Source organism: Myxine glutinosa, chromosome 7 (assembly GCF_964187855.1).
Source record: "Myxine glutinosa chromosome 7, kmMyxGlut1.1, whole genome shotgun sequence".
Classification (NCBI taxonomy): domain Eukaryota; kingdom Metazoa; phylum Chordata; class Myxini; order Myxiniformes; family Myxinidae; genus Myxine; species Myxine glutinosa.
In genome coordinates, this window is record NC_136267.1 from 152,580,437 (window position 1) to 152,607,989 (window position 27,553).

Consider the following 27,553-nt stretch of genomic DNA (forward strand, 5'->3'; position numbering starts at 1 on the left):
TTTCGTGTGCTGCTAGGTATCGGAAACTCTGGCCTGTTCCGAATGCCAGCCACAGTTTGTCTTCTGGTTGCAACTCCTGTGCCAGGGACACTGCCAGCACCACAACATCGGTGTCTACAGTCCGGATGAGTATTGCATGGTGTCCATGCTGGACTGCGTGAGATGCATGCAGCAACATACGACTGTCAGCCTCTTCATGGTTACATGGGGCGAGTGAGGTCAGATCTGGCAGTAGTGGCTTGCTGAGCACTGCCTCTCCATCAGTAATGACGAGTTGCTTGTCCTCCTGGTCAAACCATTCCATGAGAGCTGCTGAGAGGAACCTGAACAGCTCGGTCTTGTTGCTGTCCACTCGTAGGAAGTTCTGCCAGTTTCCTGGTATGGCTGCGGCAGCCACCACACGTCTCCGCACACCTTGTCCCCGCTTTGCACGTGTACTACCTTTCAGTGAATCAGCAAGGTAAGTATCCCAGACCAGATCCAGGCGTGACACTGTTTGCAGCTTCGTGGACATATATGGGATGAAGATCTGTTGTGCATACTCTTCAAAGGTCTTTGATGCAGCCGGCTTCAGCATCTGGACGATGGCTGCTCCATCAAGCACAATACAGGTCGTGACAGGAGTCTCTGTCTTTGCGTCGGAGACTTCTTCCAAGCATGTGAGGAGATCACTCTTGGTACCAGTGCAGAGGCTTCCACCATCAGACAATGCAGGAGGACATGCCTGATTCTCGTGACAAAAGAACTCCTCAAGGTTTCCATCCCTCGTCTGGCAGCCAATGTACAGGCGTGCGAAGAGTTCACGGTCATTCTTGATGGAGGCGAGCTGTTGCTGACCTTTGCTCTGGCTTCTTGGAGTGGAAGTGCTGAACACCTTCAGCTTGTTACGAGGAATGGGTGCGTCCACTGCCTTTGTTCTGTCAAACAGACACTCTCTGGTGAAAGCCTCGAACTGCTCTTGGCCAATCCTCTTGGCATTCATCACGGTCTCCACAGCAGCAGGATCTGCGATCTCCTTTGTGTCCAGTTTGACTACATCCTGACTCTCCTCCTCGAATGGGTTGCCCAACTCCTCTATGACACCGACGAGAGAGCGAACATCTTTCACAAATGAGGCCTGTACACTTGGCGTCTGATCATGATGACGTGTGTCTGCTGTTTGCCGTCTCCAGTGTTGGTTCCCATCCTGGAATTCTTTGATCACCCTGGCAACTTCTGGTCCCGCAACCATCCAGCGACGTAGGGCACTAGGGTTGTCAGTGAGCCCAACTGCTCCACCGTCTCCTTTGATGCAGGCATTATTCTGCTCATGTGCCTGGTCAATCGGGATTGAAGAGAACACCCTCTGTGTTTTCTGAACGGTGAAGTGGCTTTCCCTGAATTTCCTGGCTACATCTGGGTGTTTGATGGTGAGTTCGGCCATGTCCTTCAGGTGCACTGGTATCCACCTAGCATAGTGGGTGTGATCCAGTGCATGGAACCAGGGGACCAGCTCTGTCAGAGCATCGAGGTACATCATTAACGATCCCTGCCTGAGAGAACGCACATACACTAGAACCAACAGTTCTAGTTCCAGCACGGTTGCCCAGTAGTGAAACTGGGGGATGTCTTCTCCTCTCTGGCAACACCAGTCTTCAAACTCCGGAAGGTCCTCTGCATCCCTGGTTTCTCCCAGACAGTAGTGGTTTTAGGCACGGTGTTGCAGGATGTACAGTGCTGCTGCAGTCACTTGATGTGCTCTTCTTGTGCGCAAGACATGGGATGCTCGCTGTCCCTGCTGTCGCAATCTCGGCTTGCACAAGTGCTTGCACCCAACCACTCCCTTTCAGCCAGTCCCCCAGTGTCCTCAGTGCCGCCATCTCTATGTGGAGGCCACCAAACGTCACCACTATCTGGTCTTCACCATAGCTCTCTGGCCACTTCCACTGTATCTGCTTGGCCAAAGCAAACAGTGGCTGATCAACGGTGACCACTGGTGTCTGTCAAGGATTCAGGTGTTCCACAGCATTCTTCACGACGTCCATTGAGTGCCGGATCATGGCCACTGTGTGGGCACTCTCCAGGAAGAGTGGAAGCAGCGACGTGGGGCAGATGACTCGAGCATCTGGTGGCTGTCGGCTGGCATGAAATGCAGCCCAAGATGTGTTGTCATTGTCCACTGTACCAGTGTTGTCTTCCAGGACTCGCTTTGCATTGCCTAGCCATTGGTATTCTTCATCAGTCTGCTGTTTGAAGTCTCCTCTGGTCAATGACGCCACTTTAGCAGCTGGGACAGGCGACTTCTTGATGCTGCTAGTGACAGGGGGTACATCAGTGTAGTAGTGCGGCAAGGGGGCGACTGTCTTGGACCGTGCATCCCCAGATCCTCCAACAATGACGATACTCCGATCCACTCCTTCACCAGTGTAAGAAGGATGTTGTACGAGGGAGATAGCGGTACCATGGAAGGAGTCCTTTGATGTTGTTGCACTGGGGTTGTGATCTATGTTGTCTACAGCGGCAGTTGTAAACACTTTGCCACGCATCTTCGGAGGGCAGACCACTCGTTCTCTGTGAAACTGTTGGCAGACACTGTTGCCCATCTGTGCTGAGAGTTGGAGCACTCTATCATAGGAGATGCTCAGGCCAAGGTGTGACAGTCTGTCGACCAATTCCTTCTTGCGTGTATGAGCATGCAGCATCATCCCTATGTATATTGGAAGTGGGGTCTCCTGTGCAACACTGTGCCTGACACTGGTGGATGATGTGGTGCCACGTGTTCGCTTGTGTTTGATGCTGTTGAACTTCAGTATCTTCAGATAATTCAGATAATAGCAAATGTAGATTTCAAGTGGCGGCTATTTTGAAATCCAATATGGCGGACATAAAGAGAGAATTTCAAGTGGCCCAATATCTGAAAATGTTCGCAACATATTAATGTACATTTGTGCCAAATTTGGTGCTTGTATCACAAAATGCACAATTCTTTTGAATATTTGGGCTAAGCCGCCCCACTATAAACCCTGGAATATTTCAGCAATCAATACAATGCTGAAACGATGTAAGTTAATTTAATGAGTAATTTAATGAGGAATAAACGTGGGAGGGAGCAACACCACGCATACCTCTTTTAAGGTGTGTATAAACCCTGGAATAAACGTGGGAGGGGGCAACACCACAAAGCATACCTCTTTTAAGGTGTGTATAAACCCTGGAATATTTCAGCAATCAATACGATGCTGAAATGATGTAATTTACTGTGTAAGATGGTCGACCTTGGGTTTGTTTGGGTTTTGTTGTTTATTTTTGTGGGTGTGTATTTTTGTGTATTTTGTATATATTTTCACGGCTAATTCCAGTTAACATCCTGCAAAATTTGCTCGTTTTTCTGGCCGAGTCGAAATTGCGTTGAGTTCCTATGGCATGCGCCATTAAAAGTGCTGTGTAATGGTTGAGCTCCCTTTATTTCGTTTTGGTCACGCGAATGAGCAGACAAAATGACGAATGCTGCGGCTGGAGCAGTAGAAGCGATTTTTTAATTGTTCAATGATTATTCGATATTGTTATGACTTATTGTCAATAGGTATACTAAGTGGCCATGAGGTAGCCTGTTGCTATGTACAGTTTTATTCTATTGTTGATTATACCACATAGCTGTGGTGATAAAGGAAATGTTCGTTTTAAATAGATGATTATGATAGGACCATGACTATAAAATCATGATGATTATTATGAATGATATCATAGGGTTCAAATGCAGAATGATTGCATGAACTTGGGAAAGAACTTTCAAGCCCTATGGGATAAATTGGGTGTTACAAGCGATGGAGTTTCAAAATTTAGCATGATTGAAGGAATTTTACTGTCTTATTTCAGGAGTTTTACGAAATTTATATTGCCAAGAGATTTGGGTACTATTAAAAGAAAAATGATGAGATATTTTTCCCAAAGAACTTTAATATCTGACATCCATTTTGGCGGTCTCACGAATGAAGGATGAGTTGCCTTTAGTGGTTGCAAAGAAAATTTGTGGAGACCAGGCAAAATGGAAAAATAGGTCAGATATGACCCTAGGACAGAACAGTGATTCGTCAATTGACATGAGGTATGAACCAGAGGTGACGACCGATGAGCTTCGATTTCAGTCAATAGATGGACCTGTCCTGACATCATTGGGGAAAGGGCTTATGCAAGGAGTCATCCAAAATGATTAATTTGATTTATTGATGAATATTGATAAATTAATTGAAATTGAATAATTGAATTGAACTGAATAAATTTAATTGAATAAATTTAACTGAATAAATTGAACTGAATAAATTGAATTGAATATATTGATTGTTTGATTGATGAAAATGCGGTCTCAAGAAAGAAGCTTTGATATCTTTGTGAGATATTATCAATGTGAAGACAACCTTGGAAAATTGAGCAAGGTGGTGAGTTTATATATAGATATATATGTGCGGTTACCATTGTGTGATTTCCCCTTCAACAGAGCGGACACCTGAGGATTCACCCATTTCATACTGACCCTCTGGCTCATCTGCAAATACTGATCTGTGAGATTGGATTGTGCAAAAGCCACAGGTGAGAGAGATTCTCTGGAAATCACCGTTTGAACAGGTGGAGAGATCCTTCCTGGAGGTACGAGTGAAGCTTTAGAGGAACAAACTCTGGACATGCTGCTTCTGCTGTCTCAACAATGGATGGAGGTCCTCAATGCCAAACAGGAAATCAGAGCTGTCTCCCTTGACATATCAAGGGCCTTTGATACGGTCTGGCACCCAGCTCTGCTCACCAAACACTCCTCCTATGGTATCCATGGAAATCTCCATGCATGGCTTGCGGACTTCCTCTCTGGTCGTAGTCAACGTGTGGCCCTGAATGGATTTCTCTCATCTCCCCTTCCTGTTCAGGCTGGAGTTCCCCAAGGAAGTGTGCTGGGCCCTGTGCTTTTTCTGGTCTTTATCAATGATCTCTCTGACTCTCTGGAAAATCCTCTCTATCTCTTTGCTGATGACTCCACTCTCTGCCGCTCCATTCCTCTTCCCTCAGATCGGCAGTCTGCAGCCTCCTCACTCTCTGAAGACCTGGACAAAATCACAGACTGGTCAAACAAGTGGAACATGTCTTTCAATCCTGCCAAATCTCACTCTCTTACTATGTCTCTCCGAAAAGATCGACTGGACAACCCTCCCATCTACTTTCTCAACAATCCTCTCCAAGAAGTTCTGTCACTCAAGCTTTTGGGTCTCACTATCTGCCATGATCTTTCTTGGGAAAACCACATTTCCAAGCTGGCCTCCAAAGCCAGTCGCCGACTGGGCATCCTCCGTCGTGCGAAATCCTTCCTCGGCACACCTGAGCTCCTCACCACTTACAAGGCTTTCATCCGCAGCTCAATGGAATACTGTTCTCCCCTATGGGCTGGTGCTCCTGCCTCACACCTGGCTCGGCTTCACGCTGTTGAATCCAAAGCTTTCAAAATCATTGGAATCTCCCGCGATGAAGCTATCTCTGAGGGCCTTTCACTCACTCACCGCAGGCAGGTAGGTGGTCTTTCTGTCTTCTACCGACTCCTCTCCGGCCTTGCTCCCCCAGCTCTCTCTGTGCTCTGTCCCCCAAATATTCCTACAGGTCGCACAAGATCTGCCAGCAACCCTCTGATGGTTAAACTGCCGAAATCTCGGCTCTCTGCTCACCTTCCCTCTTTCATTCCTCTTTTCTCCCGCCCGTGGAACAAACTCCCACACTCCCTTCAATCCCTCTCCTACCTCCAGGTCTTTAAAACAGCTGTTCACCACCATCTCTTATCTTCCCCCATCCATAACCTTGATCTTTTCTACCCCCACTAATTCACCCCAGATCCACCTTGTTTGAAATTCCAACTTATTTCCTGGAAATCCTGGCAGTGTCCATATGTTTATACCTCTCCCACCCCCCCCCCTTCACATGCCTCCCCCCCTTCACATGCCTCCCCCCCTTCACATGCCTCCCCCCCAAAGCCCTCTCCCTCCCACAGATCTCTCGATGTCTCCATGTCTCTCGGTCCCTGCTCTCAAATGTTGTGTTTGTGTCCTTCCCCCTCTCTCCCCATCTTGTCTACCGCTCCCGATGTTATTTGTTTTATGTGTCTGTTTGTCTTTCTGTGTGATTAATGTTCGTTCTTTCACGAGCCTCGATCTTGTATACAAAAAAAAAAAAAAAAAAAAAAAAAAAAAAACTACAACACATCCAACGCTACTTTGATAAAAGGCAGAATGGGAAATGGAGCCTGCAAGAATACACAAGGACAACCAGAGATTCCACAAAAAGGTACTTGTACACATCATATGTACGACCGTTATGGTGCCGAAGCTATAAGGCAGGTCGAGAATTGGTATTTGTGGACAAAGGGACATGATGAGTTTCCAAGAGATGGTACATTTGAGCGAAGTCGATTGGAAAGATTGGAACAAAGATTGAAAGCCAGGAAGAGACAGAATCTAACGGTAGACTGGCTTGCATTCCATCTTTGGGATGGTGAATCCAGACAACGGGAACAGCAAGAACGGATAACGGATCTAGAACTTAAAATAAAAAGGATACAGGATACAGTGGAGGAGACAAATGCACAACTGCCCTCGAAATTAGGAATGAAAGTGGCAGTTGTCCCATCTGATTTCCAGTTGTCTCCCCAAAAAGGACGGTACAGAGAATTTTTTCGTGTTTCAGGAGATAACGAGAGATTGCAGTGGCAACTCAGGGATGTAGAGATGCAGCCCAGCAATACAAGTGCACAGGTGCACAGACCAGGCAACGACAGAAACCGGTGTTTCAAGTGTGGACGGATGGGACATTGGAAAAGAGGATGTCCGTATACCAAAAGGAAGACAAGTTCATAGGGTAAACCAAGATCAAGGGTACCAGTGCTGACCGATACCTCAGACAATGATTAGGCCTTCATTGCGACAAATCCCAAATGACGATTGGCCTCAACAAATTAGATTACTGGACAAACATGAATAACTGTCGATGATTCTTGGGTCTGAAAAGTTTTCGGAGCAAGAATTATTCATTTTTCTTTTGCTTGTAAGCAAATTGATAATTAATTGATCAAATGCCGAAATTGGATCTTTTATGTTGGGCACAAAATTTTAAATTTACAAAGTTTGGAACAATTGCTTTGCAATTTTTTTTGGCAAACCAAGTGACAAGAGTCACATCATGATCAGGTGGGAATTTCGGGCTATTGTTCCGCACGATTGATAGGTCAGTGGTCGACTGACATACAAATGGGTGGGTAGTCAAATTTGGATAAATTATTGTGGGAACTGAAAGGGTAATGTCAATGTGACGTCATAGGGGTTTTCTAAGAATAAACCTTTTGGTCCATTTGTGTATTAGCGCTTATAAAATTGAAGGACAAATTTTGAGAAATTGAAATAAAGTTGACACCCATCCGGATCTGTAAATAAGGGTTCCAACGCAAACAAATACGCATAATGCATGTGTGTGTCGGTATTTTGTGTGTCAGTGTTTTTGTTTTTGTGTATCAATCTTACAAGATTGTTGACACCGACAGTGTGCCTTGTCTGAAAATAGATAGTTCCATGGGGATGGGATCGCATATCGAGAGAATTCGTAAAATAAAAAATAGAAATATAATTTGATTATGAAAATTATCACTTTTGTCAAGGGAGATGGAGAATAAAGATTTGATTTGCTGAGTTATGAGCAGCTATTCATTAATAGTAAAAATTGGAAGTAATCTTGGGATTCCATTGTGATAGAATTTATATGAGAATCAAAGCTATTTATGGATATGAGCTTCATAAAAAAATGTGGGAGTACAAAATTAGCCAAATTTTGGAGAGGTCTTACACTGACTTCCCAGAGTACTCTGCTCACGGATTTTATATATATATAAACTTGAATTTTATCAGAATATAAATTGGGCTGTATGTATGGATGTGTATAAGGCATAGATGATATGGGAAAATAGTAAAGGAAATTTTGCTGGTTTGAACTATTGTGAGTTTTGAGTTCTGGAGTTCAAGCAAAGTCACTGGTTAACAGATGAGAATGGATAGTAAATAAATTCTTCGATGCTGGGTAAATTAAGTACGATATTACTTAGACTTATGAGAGCTATTGTTCTTCCTTACAGCAGTGCGAAATTATTGGAAAAAATATATATATATATATTAGATCCAACATAATGAATCTATAAATGAATGTCAGAGGGATAATATCCTCAATTTGTACTAATTATTTGATTGTGGGTAAAGGAATTAATTTATCATAGTGGATTGTTAACAGCAGCCTGAAAATGTCCTGAGAGTGCATCCATGTAATCAGAAATCCCAGATTTGTTTTTACAAACAACATTTTGGTAGAGGTCTTGTGTGGACGAGCACTTCCTTGGTAGATAAAAAACGGTACTGCATGCTGGCAGCCACTTTTGCGGCCAGTTAGGCCAAACAAATTGAGAGGAAATTGTAGTTAAATACGTAAGTTACACATGGCTATTTGTAAAAAGGAAATTTGTTGAGATGGGAAACATTTTTCGAAGGTTTATTAAAGTGTTATAATATGACATGTGGCAAGGCAAACTATTGGATGGGAAAATTAGATCTGGTTATAGAATAAATTTATTGACCCCTTGAAGTTAATTCTTCGAATCATTGTTTCACTGGCATTTTTTGTTCACATTGGAAATAGTTTGGTAGAGCTTTGTTTAAAACCTTTGGTTGCGGTATCTTGGAACGAAATGATAAACCATAGGAGATTGATAAGAATAGAAAAAAAAAAAATGGACCCAAAATAGAAAGTTGGATTCATGCCTCTCATTGCAAGCAAGCACATGGGGCTAAGGTGGACGATCCCACAGAAAATGAGGCTGCACCTAGCAGCCCAGCAGAACATTCAGTGGCAGATAAATGATAGTCGTGATTTACAGTCATTTGAATTACATTTTAACACCCCTTGCATTGATAAACATTACATTTTCAACATGTGATATTCCTACTTGGGATAGTGACATTTATTTGCCTACATGACATACAATTACCTGCTGATATTAATACAACATGAGTGAAAAAATGTATCACAACTACACTCATGATCAGGGGATTGAGTTCAACCCCGGGAGATAGGGGGATCAGGGTAAGACAAATAATCTGATTTATGTTACATATTAAGGGATTTTCTTTATTTACCTTTTAGGAAGCTTGTTAGTTTGGTATATAATGTTGAATGTCATCGACATATAATTATGTCATAGGTATGAATATATACAAGGAGTAGCAGACTTGTTTGTTGGTTTAGTAGTTATATTGGCAATTGTTTTAGTGGTGGCTTGCTTGAAAGCCTTAGTGACGGTGTGTTTGAATAAGGTAACCAACAACACGATGATAACGCATGAAGTGACAAATGAGGAAAGAAATGTGGAACCACAAGAGGAAGACTTTTATGGCGACATAAATACTGAGATTAAAAGATTAAATCAAGTGATGTTGCAAATGAATACAGTAGAATTAAGATAATGGCATAACGACAATGTTATGAGTTGTGTCAATTACAAGATCAGTGAACTCATATCACCACGAGTGACACACTGTTTAAAAAAAAAAAAAAAAAAAAAAAAAAAAAGGGCAAAGGAAAAGTGGGGAGGAATTATGGTAATAAAACATTATGCTTAATTTGTTGGTTTGGGAAAATTTTTGGTGGGAATTAGATATTCCTGTTTGTGATTGTAATCATATACAATTTATTTTCTTAGAGTAGTGCTAAAATACCTGCGCGAGTTAATTTTGAACTATATTAACCTGAAAGCAATTGTGGATGCTATTCTTAGTTTAGTAGTCAAATACATACCTGATTGAATATTACTTGTGTGACGCATATAAATGAATATAACTTTTTGAATGTTGTAAGGGAAAACAACAAATTGTTGAATGTGAAACTGTCGGAAGATATACATAATTATGCTGATTTCATGGTAAGATGTACCCTATCTGATTCAGTGTGTGTGGAAAGCAGATTCAGATGTGACTGAGCATAAGGATAAGACGAGATCACATTTGAAGGGGGTGCTAACGGAATTGGGAAGACGTTCGAGAAAGAAAATTTGTGGCTAAAAAAATGAAGTTAATCGTGGCATACACCCTCTTTCTCAAAGAATGATGAAGCCATTCTCCCGTGTAACTTGGAGATGGATGCTTACCTTCACCAAGGAAATTTATGTGACCATTTGCCTGGATCACACTGCAACATATGAAAGAAAGGCGATCACTTACTCTTGTTCGAAGGCTTCGAACATTCATCACATCAGAAGTTGCAGGACAACGACATTTTACCTGCAACCTCTGTGAAATGCGGGGACATATGTTATTACTTCACCAACGTCCGGGGAACCAGCATGTAGCTGCAAAAAACGGCTGTGCCCTTGTCACAACAGCTGTGCACGATTCTGCTGGTTGCTCCTGGTATGGACCATGAATGACCTGAACACCATGGTCCCAACATCATTGTGGATGCATCCGGCATCCCTGTTCCACATCTTGCTGGCCAATCAACATTACACCAACACTTGCTGCCCACTCATAATGAGGGAGGAGGCAAGTCGACTACAACTGGGCGAAGGCCTTGTTCAAGGAATCATTATGGTTCACAGCAAGAGTGGCAAGAATGCTACATGGAGAGCAGGGTCAGTCTATGACTCCGCACCGTTACCACAACAGCAAAATCCTACACGAAGTAGTGCAGGTGTTTATAAAGACAGAAGAAAATGTTTCATACCTGAATTCAAACAAGTGATCAGCCCTTCCTTTCAAACAAAGAATCAACGTTTGTTTGGAGGTAAACGTTTTTGCCAGATGTTGCAGATGCCTTAAAAACTTGAAAATGGTGAAGCAAAATTGTTGTATCTTGGTGATGGTGAAGTGTTGTTTTACAAAGATATTTGTGATGCAAATGAAATAGATTGAATTAACAATATGGAAGGAGTCAATGACCAACGAAATGTTTTGTGATCAGAGTCTTGCAGGATGACGGTGTATGCCTAAGGAAATTGTATTGATGTTTACTTGTAGTGATTGATTGTTTACTTATATTGATGTTTAGATTAATGGTTAATATAAACAAAAACAAAAAAGATGAGGGAATTGTGGAAGTGTAACTCAGTGTAACTCATTGGTTGGAACTGGTAACGAACCAAGGTACGAGCAGGTGGTCGTAAGAATGTCAGGAATGCATCTCGCCCTGTCGAAGCTGGGAGTCCTGTTGTGTAGCTTTAGCACGACCCCGGGCTAACACACATTCCCAAGCCCGTACTATTGTCTTTCATCGGGATGCAAAGAGGATGAAGCAAATTCCCAGCAGGGAGGAGCGAGTTGGTGCCAGGAAGGCGAGCAGGATGACTGAGTAACATTGCTGCGGAGAAGGGATTACGATTTCAGCGCACAGAGGATTAACTGAAGTTTGCCCATATAAACAGAAGAGACTTTGAGTCAAGGAGCACTCATCCTCAGAAGCCCTGCCCGACGGAATGAACGCGTACCACGAGTACGGCGCTGCGGAGAAGACATCGGCCACGAAAGAGGGACTATCAGGATAGAGTTACCTGGTCCATTGAGTTAAACGGTAGTTATTTGGTATTGGAATGAAGTGAACAACCAGTTAATAAAGTCTGGAACTTTGTAAACCTGTGACATCATTGGAGTCTTGAGTCTCACAACACTTCCACGACAATACACACACAAAAGGACTATATCTAGCAGATACACATCCACATAAGGATACATACACACACAAAAGGACTACATCTAACAGATACACATCTACATAAGGATACATACACACACAAAAGGACTATATCTACCAGATACACATCCACATAAGGATACATACACACACAAAAGGACTATATCTAGCAGATACACATCCACATAAGGATACATACACACACAAAAGGACTACATCTAACAGATACACATCTACATAAGGATACATACACACACAAAAGGACTATATCTACCTGATACACATCTACATAAGGATACATACACACACATAAGGACTATATCTACCTGATACACATCTACATAAGGATACATACACACACATAAGGACTATATCTACCTGATACACATCTACATAAGGATACATACACACACATAAGGACTATATCTACCTGATACACATCTACATAAGGATACATACACACACATAAGGACTATATCTACCTGATACACATCTACATAAGGATACATACACACACATAAGGACTATATCTACCTGATACACATCAACATAAGGATACATACACACACAAAAGGACTATATCTACCAGATACACATCTACATAAGGATACATACATACACAAAAGGACTATATCTAGCAGATACACATCTACATAAGGATACATACACACACAAAAGGACTATATCTGGCAGATACACATCTACATAAGGATACATACACACACAAAAGGACTATATCTACCAGATACACATATACATAAGGATACATACACACACAAAAGGACTATATCTACCAGATACACATCTACATAAGGATACATACATACACAAAAGGACTATATCTAGCAGATACACATCTACATAAGGATACATACACACACAAAAGGACTATATCTAGCAGATACACATCCACATAAGGATACATACACACACAAAAGGACTATATCTGGCAGATACACATCTACATAAGGATACATACACACACAAAAGGACCATATCTACCAGATACACATCTACATAAGGATACATACACACACAAAAGGACTATATCTAGTAGATACACATCTACATAAGGATACATACACACACAAAAGGACTATATCTAGTAGATACACATCCACATAAGGATACATACACACACAAAAGGACTATATCTACCAGATACACATATACATAAGGATACATACACATACAAAAGGACTATATCTAGCAGATACACATCTACATAAGGATACATACACACACAAAAGGACTATATCTAGCAGATACACATCTACATAAGGATACATACACACACAAAAGGACTATATCTAGCAGGTACACATCTACATAAGGATACATACATACACAAAAGGACTATATCTAGCAGATACACATCTACATAAGGATACATACACACACAAAAGGACTATATCTAGCAGATACACATCTACATAAGGATACATACACACACAAAAGGACTATATCTAGCAGATACACATCTACATAAGGATACATACACACACAACAACAACAACATGCATTTTAAAGGCCATTTTCCCTGCTAGAGCGGGGGTTAGCCTTGCGGTCCCCATGACAATCTTCTCCATTTTGCCCTATTTTCTGCATCTCTCCTTGTTAACCCCCTTGCCCGCATTTCTTCTTCCACCATCTTTAGCCAAGTCTTTTTCGGTCTTCCCCGTCCTCTGCTTCCTTCTACATTCATTTCCATCACTCTTCTCAACCAGTCACTTTCATCCTTCCTCAACACATGACCAAACCATCTCAACCTGTTCCTCTTCACAACATCAATCACAGGCTCTATTCCCATCATCTTTCGCAATTCATCATTTGTCTTCCTCTCTCTCAACGATACTCCACACATCCACCGAACCATTCGCATTTCCACCCTTTCCAACCTTCGTTGCTGCTCTACGTTTATTACCCATGTCTCGCTCCCATAAATCATAACACTTCTCACACATGCAGCATACACCTTTCCCTTCAGCTTCAACGACACTCCCCTCATCATCAGCACGCCACCCAGTTCCCGAAACTTCTTCCATGCACATCTCACTCGAGCAACCGTTGCCGAGTCTGATCCACCTTCTCCATTCAGCATGTCTCCGAGGTAGCAAAATGTTTTCACACCTTCCAGCTTCACGCCATCTCCAAGATCCAACTCAACATTTCCTCCATCTGCAGCTCCCTCTGTGCACACCTTACATTTGAATGTAGCTGCCACACTGGTTAATGACCCTCTCAGACCACTACATTTTTGATGAACCCACTCAGCGCACATTGTACATTGAATGGAGTTCACTCCGACACCCTTCGTACACACAGCACAGGGCCACTTCCCAGTTCTTTCCACCTCACCACATGCTTTACCACTTGCCATCACCTTCGTCTTTCCGATATTCACCTTCAGACCTTTTGTCTCCATACATTCCTTCCACGTGGTCATCTTTTCCTTCAGTCCATCCATACTTTCCGCAATCAACACCAGATCATCTGCATACAACAACTCCCACGGTAAACCCTCCTTTACGTTCTGAGCCAGCACCTCCATCACAGCTACAAATAGTAATGGACTTAGTACCGACCCCTGATGCACTCCCACCTTCACCTCAAACTCACCACTGTTCCCGTCCTTCGTCCTTACAGCTGTGCGCGCTCTTTTGTACATTGCCATCACTACTCTGATCAACCATTCCTCCACTCCTAACTTCCTCAATGCCCATGTCAATACTTTGCGTGGTACCCTATCGAATGCTTTCTCCAGATCAACAAACCCAAGAAACAACTTCTTCCTCTTCTCCATGTACTTCTCCTGCAACTGCCTCACAATGAAAAGCGCGTCTGTCGTTCCTCTTCCTGGCATGAATCCAAACTGCATTTCGTCGATCTTCACTTTCTTCCTTATCCTCCTCTCCAACACCCTTTCCAATACCTTCATTCCATGCTCCAATAACTTTATCGCTCGGTACGAGCCACACTCCAGAGGGTCACCTTTCCCCTTGTATAGAGGGACGAGGGTACTCAGTTCCCAATCCACTGGAATGCGGCCTTCTTTCACCACCAGATTACAGATCTCTGTCATTCTCTTCACACCCCAACTTCCTGCTGCCTTCAACATATCTCCCACAACTCCCGTCGGCCCTCCCGCTTTTCTACCCTTCATTGCTTTTATCGCTTCCTCAACTTCCTTCTCAGTTATCTTCTCTGCCGGTCCTAAAACAGGGTTACTCTCTATGTTGCCATCCCATTCATTCTCTGTATTCAACAGCATTTCCATATATCTTTTCCATCTTCCTTTAATTCCATCTGGGTCGACAACGATTTGTCCCACTTCATCCTTCAAGCAACTCACCCCCATCACATCACACCTCTCTTTCGCTATCTGCTTTGCAATCCTGAATACTGCTTTCTGACCCTCTTCCGAATCCAAGCGTTCTCCGAACATTTTCCTACATGCCTCCTGCGCCTTTGCTACCTCTTTCTTTGCAGCCTTCCTGGCTGCCTTATAACTTTCATGCTCTGCTGTTTCTGCTCCCGTACCCTTCGCCTTCTGCCACTCCTTGAACTTCTTCCTCTTCACGTCAATCCTCTTTCCAACTTCATCATCCCACCACCATGTTTCCGAGTGCCTCGGTGGTCCTTTTGTCCATCCACATACCTCACCAACGGCTCCCAACAGACGAGCTTTCATTGACATCCAACCACTTTCAAGCTCAACCACATCATCCTCGACCCTACTCAGCCTCTCTTTTAATGCCTCCCTTACTGTCACCTCTTTCAACCTCCACACCTTCATTCTCAGTTGGTACTTCACCCGCCGAGCTCTCCTCGCACCTTTCACCCTTATTACGTCGCAGACAACCAAGTGGTGCTGTGAAACAGCCTCCTCCCCCGGGATCACCTTTGTGTCCCGGAGGTGCCCCCTATCTCGCCTACGCACCATCAGGTAGTCAACGGTTGTCGTCGACCCACCTGACGTGTATGTAACAAGCTTATTATCCTCTTTCTGGAACTGAGTATTACAAATCAACAAATCAGCTCCATCAGCAAACTCCAAAACCCTTTCACCTTCTCCATTTCTCACACCATATCCGTAACCCCCATGAACTCCGTCAAAACCATCCATACTCCTTCCCACATGTCCATTTAGGTCTCCTCCTACCACAACAACTTCCTCATCTTTCACGTTTTCCATCAGCTTCTCTATCGCACACCAGAACGTGTCCTTTTCTTCATCGCTTCGACCAACCTGCGGAGCATATCCCGAGATGACGTTCACCAAGAGCTTTCCAATCATCATTTTCACCATCATCAACCTATCACTCACTCTAGTCACACTCGTCACACACACACATACACACACAAAAGGACTATAACTAGCAGGTACACATCTACATAAGGATACATACATACACAAAAGGACTATATCTAGCAGGTTCACATCTACATAAGGATACTTACACACACAAAAGGACTATATCTAGCAGGTACACATCTACATAAGGATACATACACACACAAAAGGACTATATCTAGCAGGTACACATCTACATAAGGATACATACACACACAAAAGGACTATATCTGGCAGATACACATCCACATAAGGATACATACACACACATAAGGACTATATCTAGCAGATACACATCCGCATAAGGATACATACACACACAAAAGGACTATATCTAGCAGATACACATCCACATAAGGATACATACACACACAAAAGGACTATATCTGGCAGATACACATCCACATAAGGATACATACACACACAAAAGTACTATATCTGGCAGATACACATCTACATAAGGATACATACACACACAAAAGTACTATATCTGGCAGATACACATCTACATAAGGATACATACACACACAAAAGGACTATATCTGGCAGATACACATCCACATAAGGATACATACACACACAAAGGACTATATCTAGCAGGTACACATCTACATAAGGATACATACACACACAAAAGGACTATATCTGGCAGATACACATCCACATAAGGATACATACACACACATAAGGACTATATCTAGCAGATACACATCCGCATAAGGATACATACACACACAAAAGGACTATATCTAGCAGATACACATCCACATAAGGATACATACACACACAAAAGGACCATATCTGGCAGATACACATCCACATAAGGATACATACACACACATAAGGACTATATCTAGCAGATACACATCCGCATAAGGATACATACACACACAAAAGGACTATATCTGGCAGATACACATCCACATAAGGATACATACACACACAAAAGGACTATATCTGGCAGATACACATCCACATAAGGATACATACACACACAAAAGTACTATATCTGGCAGATACACATCTACATAAGGATACATACACACACAAAAGGACTATATCTGGCAGATACACATCTACATAAGGATACATACACACACAAAAGGACTATATCTGGCAGATACACATCCACATAAGGATACATACACACACAAAAGAACTATATCTGGCAGATACACATCTACATAAGGATACATACACACACAAAAGGACTATATCTAGCAGATACACATCCACATAAGGATACATACACACACAAAAGGACTATATCTGGCAGATACACATCCACATAAGGATACATACACACACAAAAGGACTATATCTACCAGATACACATCCACATAAGGATACATACACACACAAAAGGACTATATCTAACAGATACACATCCACATAAGGATACATACACACACAAAAGGACTATATCTAACAGATACACATCTACATAAGGATACATACACACACAAAAGGACTATATCTACCAGATACACATCCACATAAGGATACATACACACACAAAAGGACTATATCTAACAGATACACATCCACATAAGGATACATACACACACAAAAGGACTATATCTAGCAGATACACATCCACATAAGGATACATACACACACAAAAGGACTATATCTGGCAGATACACATCCACATAAGGATACATACACACACAAAAGGACTATATCTACCAGATACACATCCACATAAGGATACATACACACACAAAAGGACTATATCTAACAGATACACATCCACATAAGGATACATACACACACAAAAGGACTATATCTAACAGATACACATCCACATAAGGATACATACACACACAAAAGGACTATATCTAACAGATACACATCTACATAAGGATACATACACACACAAAAGGACTATATCTAGCAGAAACACATATACATAAGGATACATACATACACAAAATTATCTGGCATGCATCCCTCATGGCAAAATACAATAAATAGTTACTGTATCTTCAGAGACACAGACTTCCTTCCCTCAAGGCAAATTTCATGGTCACCACCTTTGAAAGGGTTAGTTCTCATCAGGTATGCATTGATGTCCCAACCAACCAATTTAATTTGGTTGTGTAGAGGAGACTCAGCATCACTCAGTGCAGTACTTCATATGAAAGTTGAAAAAAAAAAAATCAAGGAGCCGATACTCAGGTCCCCCATCTGTTGGGTGGTATGAGGAATAGATGTGTGTAATATGAAAGCTAAACCTTGAGAGGTTTTGAAATATCGAGTACAGAAAAGTACATGGACAGATGATCAGTCGTTCGGAGCTCATTTTAATATCCCATCTCCGACCTTGTCGGAGGGGTAGTGGACAAAATCATCATAAAAAAATCCTCTACAACGGGTTTTTTTTTTTTGAACAAGACAAGCCCAAGATAGCTCTCCTGAGCTGGTTATTGATGAAAGCTTTTGCGACCTTACACAGCAGTAAATATTGACATTTTATTATAAAAATAAACTCCAAAGCATCTGAAAATGCTAAACCCTTCCGTGTCCATTTGTATTCAGACATTGTCGTCTTCTCCCATATGCTAAACATGGCAAAAACAGTTTTAAAAATTCAAAATGAAAATTGGTGATTTCATGCTGACTTGAACTTTGACCTTTTGATATTTAAAAAATATATATATATAATAATAATAATAATAATAATAATAATAATAATAATAATAATAACTAGCCGAAACCCGTGGAACATCCACGGAAGGGAGGATGTGGTGTATGGATAGAGTGTACCATTATGGATGGCATAGGGGATTTGCTTGTCCGAGTAAGAGTTAGGAAGAAAGATGAGAATGAAGAGTGCGTATGTGAACAACGATCGCCGACACGGCACAAATGCATGCTCTGTATTGTCCACTCAGTGGACGGCTTGCTTTCGCCTTCGCCTGTCCAATCAGCGGACGGCTTGCTTCGCCTTCGCCCAGCGGACGCCAATACGATGGCGTCGTAAGATGGCGTCGTATCGGCAGTTAATCGGATGCTTTTGGGCCCTAACGTCGGCTAATTCAGATTTTTCGAGTATGGCTGTACGTGATAAACAAAGAGCGCGGTTCGTAGATCATAAATCCATTAGTGCCGTCGGCATCGGGTCACTGGGTGCGGCGTAAAAGGGATAACAAAGTCGAGTCCTTACGCTATTATTATATAGACTAGCCGAAACCCGTGGAACATCCACGGAAGTGAGGATGTGGTGTATGGATAGAGTGTACCATTATGGATGGCATAGGGGAGCACTCATGGGATCTTCTTCTTCCGTTAAGCTCCAATTTTTTCTCTTTAAGTTAAGTCCAATCAGTCCTTCTCTATGCTCGAAGTGCTCAGGCCATGCCTTCCCGCTCTCATACTTTTATTGCCGTTCGGTGTAGAAAGGGATTGACACATCGTTCGTCTGTTTCAGCTCGTTATCTTTAAGCTTCCTTACGTCTCGCCACCTGCTACACCTCTCTGAGTTACGAGGATTTATGCAACGCACCCCGAGTATCGCAACGTCACTCCATTTAACTTTATTAAAATGACGATAAAGACGTTTCCTTATGTATCCTAATTTAAAATGTTCAAGGGAATAAAAAGACCATTTGGTTCACACCACCCATGTTCACACCACTCGACTGTCCAATCAGCGGACGGCTCGCTTCGCCTTCGCCCAGCAGACGCCAGTAAGATGGTGTCGTATCGGCAGTTAATCAGATGCTTTTGGGCCCCAACGTCGGCTAATTCAGATTTTTCGAGTATGGCGGTACGTGATAAACAAAGAGCACGGTTCGTAGATCGTAAATCCATTAGTGCCGTGGGCATCGGGTCACTGGGTGCGGCGTAAAAGGGATAACAAAGTCGAGTCCTTACGCTATTATTATATAGATAATAATAATAATCTGCTTCTAGCTTTTGATTGGTGAACCAATTCCATGGCCCAATATGCGAATTTTTAAAAGTTCAGGTCAATCGGATGAAAATTGACGATTGTATGTGATGCTGACCTTTGACCTTATGACCAAATTCTTAATTTACCTTCTCCATATTCTCATAATAAAACTTTGTTGAAAATTTGATGCCAAAACTCAAATGGTAAAAAGGTTACGGCCTGGAAAAACACAGCCAGACAGACACAAGTGATTGCAAAACCCCGTGATTGCACTGATAGACAGAAGTGATTGCAAAACCCCGTGATTGCATTGACAGACACAAGTGATTGCAAAACCCCGTGATTGCACTGACAGACAGAAGTGATTGCAAAACCCCGTGATTGCATTGACAGACAGAAGTGATTGCAAAACCCCGTGATTGCACTGACAGACAGAAGTGATTGCAAAACCCCGTGATTGCATTGACAGACAGAAGTGATTGCAAAACCCCGTGATTGCATTGACAGACACAAGTGATTGCAAAACCCCGTGATTGCACTGACAGACAGAAGTGATTGCAAAACCCCGTGATTGCATTGACAGACAGAAGTGATTGCAAAACCCCGTGATTGCACTGACAGACAGAAGTGATTGCAAAACCCCGTGATTGCATTGACAGACAGAAGTGATTGCAAAACCCCGTGATTGCACTGACAGACAGAAGTGATTGCAAAACCCCGTGATTGCATTGACAGACAGAAGTGATTGCAAACCCCGTGATTGCATTGACAGACAGAAGTGATTGCAAAACCCCGTGTTGCACTGACAGACAGAAGTGATTGCAAAACCCCGTGATTGCACTGACAGACAGAAGTGATTGCAAAACCCCGTGATTGCACTGACAGACAGAAGTGATTGCAAAACCCCGTGATTGCACTGACAGACAGAAGTGATTGCAAAACCCCGTGATTGCACTGACAGACACAAGTGATTGCAAAACCCCGTGATTGCACTGACAGACAGAAGTGATTGCAAAACCCCGTGATTGCACTGACAGACAGAAGTGATTGCAAAACCCCGTGATTGCACTGACAGACACAAGTGATTGCAAAACCCCGTGATTGCACTGACAGACAGAAGTGATTGCAAAACCCCGTGATTGCACTGACAGACAGAAGTGATTGCAAAACCCCGTGATTGCACTGACAGACAGAAGTGATTGCAAAACCCCGTGATTGCACTGACAGACAGAAGTGATTGCAAAACCCCGTGATTGCACTGACAGACACAAGTGATTGCAAAACCCCGTGATTGCACTGACAGACAGAAGTGATTGCAAAACCCCGTGATTGCACTGACAGACACAAGTGATTGCAAAACCCCGTGATTGCACTGACAGACAGAAGTGATTGCAAAACCCCATGATTGCACTGACAGACAGAAGTGATTGCAAAACCCCGTGATTGCACTGACAGACAGAAGTGATTGCACTGACATTTGCAAACGAGACCGATAGTCCAACAACGGCGTAGCAGGGTTTGTTTGATACTTCATTTGAAGAGGATAGTATGACCTGGGTGGGGATACCATTTTCCAGTTCGCAAATAATGTAATTATTCATTATTTTTTTGACTTCAGGCATGGACAGCAGGTTCGTGAATGACTTGTGTAAAGAAAAATAATAATAAAACAAACAAACAGGCGAATGGCAATTGATGAACCAGTAAATTCCACATTCCTGTGCCACCTTCAGTTGAACGTCAGGCATCGACAGCCGGTTCGTGAAGGACTTGGACAAAAAAAAGAAAAAAAAGTACCCAGTCTGAATGTTGCTATATCCAGTCAATGGTGAAACTGCAAATGGGGAATCCGCGAATGTCACGGATGGAAACCCTCACGTCGTTTCCTCATTCTGCTTTGAACTCAATATCTCTATTTTCATTCCAAACAGCATCATTCATCATTCCAATCACAAATTAATACAATTGTATTAATATATCAAAATATGTTAAATCATGACTGTATTGAGATATTTATCAAAGCAGCGAACAGTCATCATCTGTTCACTTCCGGATTTGAAAGCAAGGTCCGTGTCAATCGCATTTCAAAATCATAATTGTATTAAGGAATTTCTGACACCTCCTACCTACCTTACAACACCTGCTGGGACCCCAAAACGTTCCACAGAAGGTTATTATATTTCATTTTAGTAAAATATGCCATCAAAATTGTACACTTTGCATATGTATGAGTAGGGCATCATGTTTGTAAAGTTTTGTGTTGATCGGATAAGGATTGTTTTTCTATCCAAGATGGCTGCCAAACCACGACGTCAGCCTATTACAAATCTATGAACTTTTCGATTCAAACTACATGCAACAATGGTGTTGGATGACATTTGCAAAGTTTTGCATCGATAGGGTAAGCGGTTTCTGAGATATAATTATTTAATATTTTCCTTCAATCCAATATGGCTGCCACACCATGTGACCAATGACATTATCATGGTCAACATATAATCACCATGCCCAGTGGATGACACAAAGTTGGTTTGGGAGATGTTTTGGTGGTTTGGGCGATGTTTTTTTTTTTTTAAAGGTTTTAGGTTAAAACCAATATAGCTGCCAAACCATGTGACCTATGATGTCATAATTTTAATATTTCAATACAAATGGGTCATTGATCATGTGCATGCAATTTCAGATTTTTAGGATAAGGAATTCAATTAAAACATTTATGATTCGTATACCAACACTTCACAGACTATGTCATCATTATGCTTTAGTTCCCGATTGGAAGTACTTGACAATGTGCCAAGTTTCAAGTTTTTCCATTCAGCGGTTTCTGAGAAATATATATTTATTATTGTGTTTAATCCAAGATGGCTGCCATACCACGTGATCTACGACATCACAATTATCATAAGAACATTGTGCATGTGTGTCGCTCATACCCTGGAAGTTTCGTCTCAATCAGACATGTTGCTGAAAAAAATGAGGTTTATCCCGGACGGACAGACGAACCCAAAAACAATGTCTCCGGCCAACTTCGGGGGTGGAGGGATTTTTTTAAAGGCAGAAACGAGCTCGGCTATGCAAAGCGGATCCAGGAATTTAAAGAGGGAGGGGTGCACCAAGCCATAGCGCCGGGTGGGGTGGGGGGATAAGGGGGGGGGGGTCTAGGGGTCATCGCAAAGGATTTTTTTTTAAATCGATTGTCAAAAACGGCATTTCGTGCGTTCTTGGAAGTTTCTGCAGCTCCTTGCCTTCTTCTCTGGTCAAACAGTTCAGCAGATTCGCGATGACTAATGGTCAGATAGAGGAACTGGGGAAACGACTTGCCCAGCTGTTCTTTCTGCTATAAATTGATGAATTGTGTGTGTGTGTGTGTGTGTGTGTGTGTGTGTGTGTGTGTGTGTGTGTGTGTGTGTGTGTTTGCGTGTGTGTTTGGGTGTGTGCGTGTGTGTTTGCGTGTGTGTGTGTGTGTGTGTGTGTTTGGGTGTGTGCGTGTGTGTGTGTGTGTTTGCGTGTGTGAGTTTGCATGTGTGTGTTTGCATGTGTGCATGTGTGTGTGCATGTGTGTGTTTGCGTGTGTGCGTTTGCGTGTGTGCATGTGTGTGTTTGCGTGTGTGAATGTGTGTGTTTGCGTGGGTGCATGTGTGTGTGTGTGTGTGTGTGTTTGCGTGTGTGTGCATGTGTGCGTGTGTTTGCGTGTGTGCGTCTGCTTGTGTGTGTGTGCGTGTGTTTGGGTGTGTGCGCGTGTGTTTGGGTGTGTGTGTGTGTGTGTGTTTGCGTGCGTGCGTCTGCTTGTGTGTGTTTGAGTGTGTGTGCGTGTGTGTTTGCGTATGAGTGTGTTTGCGTGTGTGTGCGTGTTTGCATGTGTGCGTGTGTGTGTTTGGGTGTGTGCGTGTGTGTGTTTGGGTGTGTGCGTGTGTGTGTGTTTGGGTGTGTGCGTGTGTGTTTGCGTGTTTGGGTGTGTGTGTGTGTGTTTGCATGTGTGCGTTTCCGTGTGTGTGTTTGCGTGTGTGCATGTGTGTTTGTGTGTGAATGTGTGTTTGCGTGGGTGCATGTGTGTGTTTGCGTGTGTGTGTGTGCATGTGTGCGTCTGCTTGTGTGTGTTTGAGTGTGTGTGCGTGTGTTTGGGTGTGTGTGCGTGTGCTTGGGCGTGTGTGTGTTTGCGTGCTTGTGTGTGTGCGTGTGTTTGGGTGTGTGTGTGTGTGTGTTTTCGTGCATGCGGCATGTTTTTGTGTAGTTCTACTGGAGCTTTCTGATTTGTGTAGTTCTACTGGAGCTTTCTGATTTGTGTAGTTCTACTGGAACTTTCTGATTTGTGTAGTTCTACTGGAGGTTTCTGATTTGTGTAGTTCTACTGGAGCTTTCTGATTTGTGTAGTTCTACTGGAGCTTTCTGATTTGTGTAGTTCTACTGGAACTTTCTGATTTGTGTAGTTCTCCTGGAACTTTCTGATTTGTGTAGTTCTACTGGAGGTTTCTGATTTGTGTAGTTCTACTGGAGCTTTCTGATTTGTGTAGTTCTCCTGGAACTTTCTGATTTGTGTAGTTCTACTGGAGCTTTCTGATTTGTGTAGTTCTCCTGGAGCTTTCTGATTTGTGTAGTTCTACTGGAGCTTTCTGATTTGTGTAGTTCTACTGGAGCTTTCTGATTTGTGTAGGTCTACTGGAGATTTCTGATTTGTGTAGTTCTCCTGGAACTTTCTGATTTGTGTAGTTCTCCTGGAACTTTCTGATTTGTGTAGGTCTATTGGAGGTTTCTGATTTGTGTAGTTCTACTGGAGCTTTCTGATTTGTGTAGTTCTACTGGAACTTTCTGATTTGTGTAGTTCTACTGGAACTTTCCGATTTGTGTAGTTCTCCTGGAACTTTCTGATTTGTGTAGTTCTACTGGAGCTTTCTGATTTGTGTAGTTCTACTGGAACTTTCTGATTTGTGTAGTTCTACTGGAACTTTCCGATTTGTGTAGTTCTCCTGGAACTTTCTGATTTGTGTAGTTCTACTGGAACTTTCGGATTTGTGTAGTTTTACTGGAGCTTTCTGATTTGTGTAGTTCTACTGGAACTTTCTGATTTGTGTAGTTCTACTGGAACTTTCTGATTTGTGTAGTTCTACTGGAACTTTCCGATTTGTGTAGTTCTCCTGGAACTTTCTGATTTGTGTAGTTCTACTGGAGCTTTCTGATTTGTGTAGTTCTACTGGAACTTTCTGATTTGTGTAGTTCTACTGGAGGTTTCTCATTTGTGTAGTTCTACTGGAGCTTTCTGATTTGTGTAGTTCTACTGGAGGTTTCTCATTTGTGTAGTTCTACTGGAGCTTTCTGATTTGTGTAGGTCTACTGGAGGTTTCTGATTTGTGTAGTTCTACTGGAGGTTTCTGATTTGTGTAGTTCTACTGGAGCTTTCTGATTTGTGTAGTTCTACTGGAACTTTCTGATTTGTGTAGTTCTACTGGAACTTTCCGATTTGTGTAGTTCTCCTGGAACTTTCTGATTTGTGTAGTTCTACTGGAGCTTTCTGATTTGTGTAGGTCTACTGGAGGTTTCTGATTTGTGTAGTTCTACTGGAGGTTTCTGATTTGTGTAGTTCTACTGGAGCTTTCTGATTTGTGTAGTTCTACTGGAGGTTTCCGATTTGTGTAGTTCTACTGGAGCTCTCTGATTTGTGTAGTTCTACTGGAGGTTTCCGATTTGTGTAGTTCTACTGGAGCTTTCCGATTTGTGTAGTTCTACTGGAGCTTTCCGATTTGTGTAGTTCTCCTGGAGCTTTCTGATTTGTGTAGTTCTACTGGAGCTTTCTGATTTGTGTAGTTCTACTGGAGCTTTCTGATTTGTGTAGTTCTCCTGGAGCTTTCTGATTTGTGTAGTTCTACTGGAGCTTTCTGATTTGTGTAGTTCTCCTGGAGCTTTCTGATTTGTGTAGTTCTACTGGAGCTTTCTGATTTGTGTAGTTCTACTGGAGCTGATTTGTGTAGTTCTACCGAAATGATTGTTATGATCTCCTAAGTTAATTAGGCTAATTAACTACAAATAATCCGGAAGCATTCCCGTAACTCAATGTATGTGACCCTAGTGTGGTTTTTAGCTCACCTCGAACGAAGTTAAATTATGCGATGGCGTGTTGTCAGTCTGCCAGTCAGTAAACACTTGAAACTTCTTCTCCAAAACCGCTGAATGGATTGCGACCAAATTTGGCACAAATTATATTTGTTGTGTTGTGACTAAAGTTTGTTCACAGTATGTAAAAAATCAAAGTCTAAGAGGGTCTACGTGGGGTCCAGATTTGACCCCCCAAAATAGGTATTTGCTTTCTTTTCTGAAACTAAACACAATTTTGATGAAACTTGACCACAACCTTCATCGCCCATGCTGTACCAAAGTTTGTTCAAGCCATTATAAAAAAAAATCTGCCCTTTAGGGTTTACGGCGGTGGGGGTTGCCCCCCAAAACATGTATGTATGTGGACTGTAGAAGTTATGAAAATGGGCACAATTCCCTCAACGCTGCTGTCAAAGTTCGGAGGAGTAAAACTCGCGAGTTGTAAAAATGAATCCAAAGAGAAAACTTCGAGCCGTTTAGACATGAAACGTGAAAACGAATGCGATCTCGTGCTCGTTTGCTTGGAATATAAACTGATGCGCACTGTCCTGGGACATACATACACTAATACACTAACCGTGGCTCGGTCAGCACCAACAGGTCGGCCAGCACCAACAGGTCGGCCAGCACCAACAGGTCGGCCAGCACCAACAGGTCGGCCAGCACCAGCAGGTCGGTCAGCAACAGCAGGTCGGTCAGCAACAGCAGGTCGGTCAGCAACAGCAGGTCGGTCAGCACCAGCAGGTTGGTCAGCACCAGCAGTTCGATCAGCACCAACAAGTCGATCAACACCAGCAGGTCGTTCAGCACCAGCAGGTCGGTCAGCACCAGCAGGTCGGTCAGCACCAGCAGGTCGGTCAGCACCAGCAGGTCGGTCAGCACCAGCAGTTCGATTAGCACCAACAAGTCGATCAGCATCAGCAGGTCGTTCAGCACCAGAAGGTCGGTCAGCACCAACAGGCCGATCAGCACCAACAAACAGGTCGGTCAGCACCAACAGGTCGATCACATCAGCACCAGCAGGTCGGTCAGCACCAACAGGCCGATCAGCACCAACAGGTCGGTCAGCACCAACAAGTCGATCACATCAGCACCAGCAGGCCAGTCAGCACCGCGGCGCGGTACACCGGACCCACAGGCGACCTTTTACAAACGCTCCGCGAGATTCTCACGCCCGAGTTCCCTCCACGGGTCTTGTTCCGCTCCGGCAGCGCCCTCGGCCCGGCCTTTATTGGGCTCCGGCCCCGCCTTGGCTCCAGTTCAAGTGCGACTGAGAGCCGAAGAGACGGGGTGTCTCGCAGAGCTGGGGTGCGGAGTGCGGACGGCGCGGGACGGTTCGGGGTGCGCAAATCGCGTAATGTTCCGAGCTCCAAGCAGGATAACTAATGGAGAATGTTGCTGTTTTTAATACAATAAGAATTCGTTAGATAACTCGGGGGGAGGATGGGTGGGGGATATGAGGGGTGATGGAAGTGGGGAGGAGGAGGGAG

General features: G+C 43.0%; 1 protein-coding gene across 1 annotated transcript in view; it reads right to left on the reverse strand.

Moving 5' to 3' along the window:
* The window catches only part of LOC137431746 (growth factor receptor-bound protein 10), a 683,830-nt gene extending 656,566 nt beyond the window's left edge, over positions 1–27,264 (reverse strand). The window contains exon 1 of the mRNA XM_068123400.2: positions 26,641–27,264. The gene's annotated coding sequence lies outside the window, so the exon portion shown is untranslated. The remainder of the gene's footprint in view (positions 1–26,640) is intronic.
* Positions 27,265–27,553: the final 289 nt, after the last annotated feature.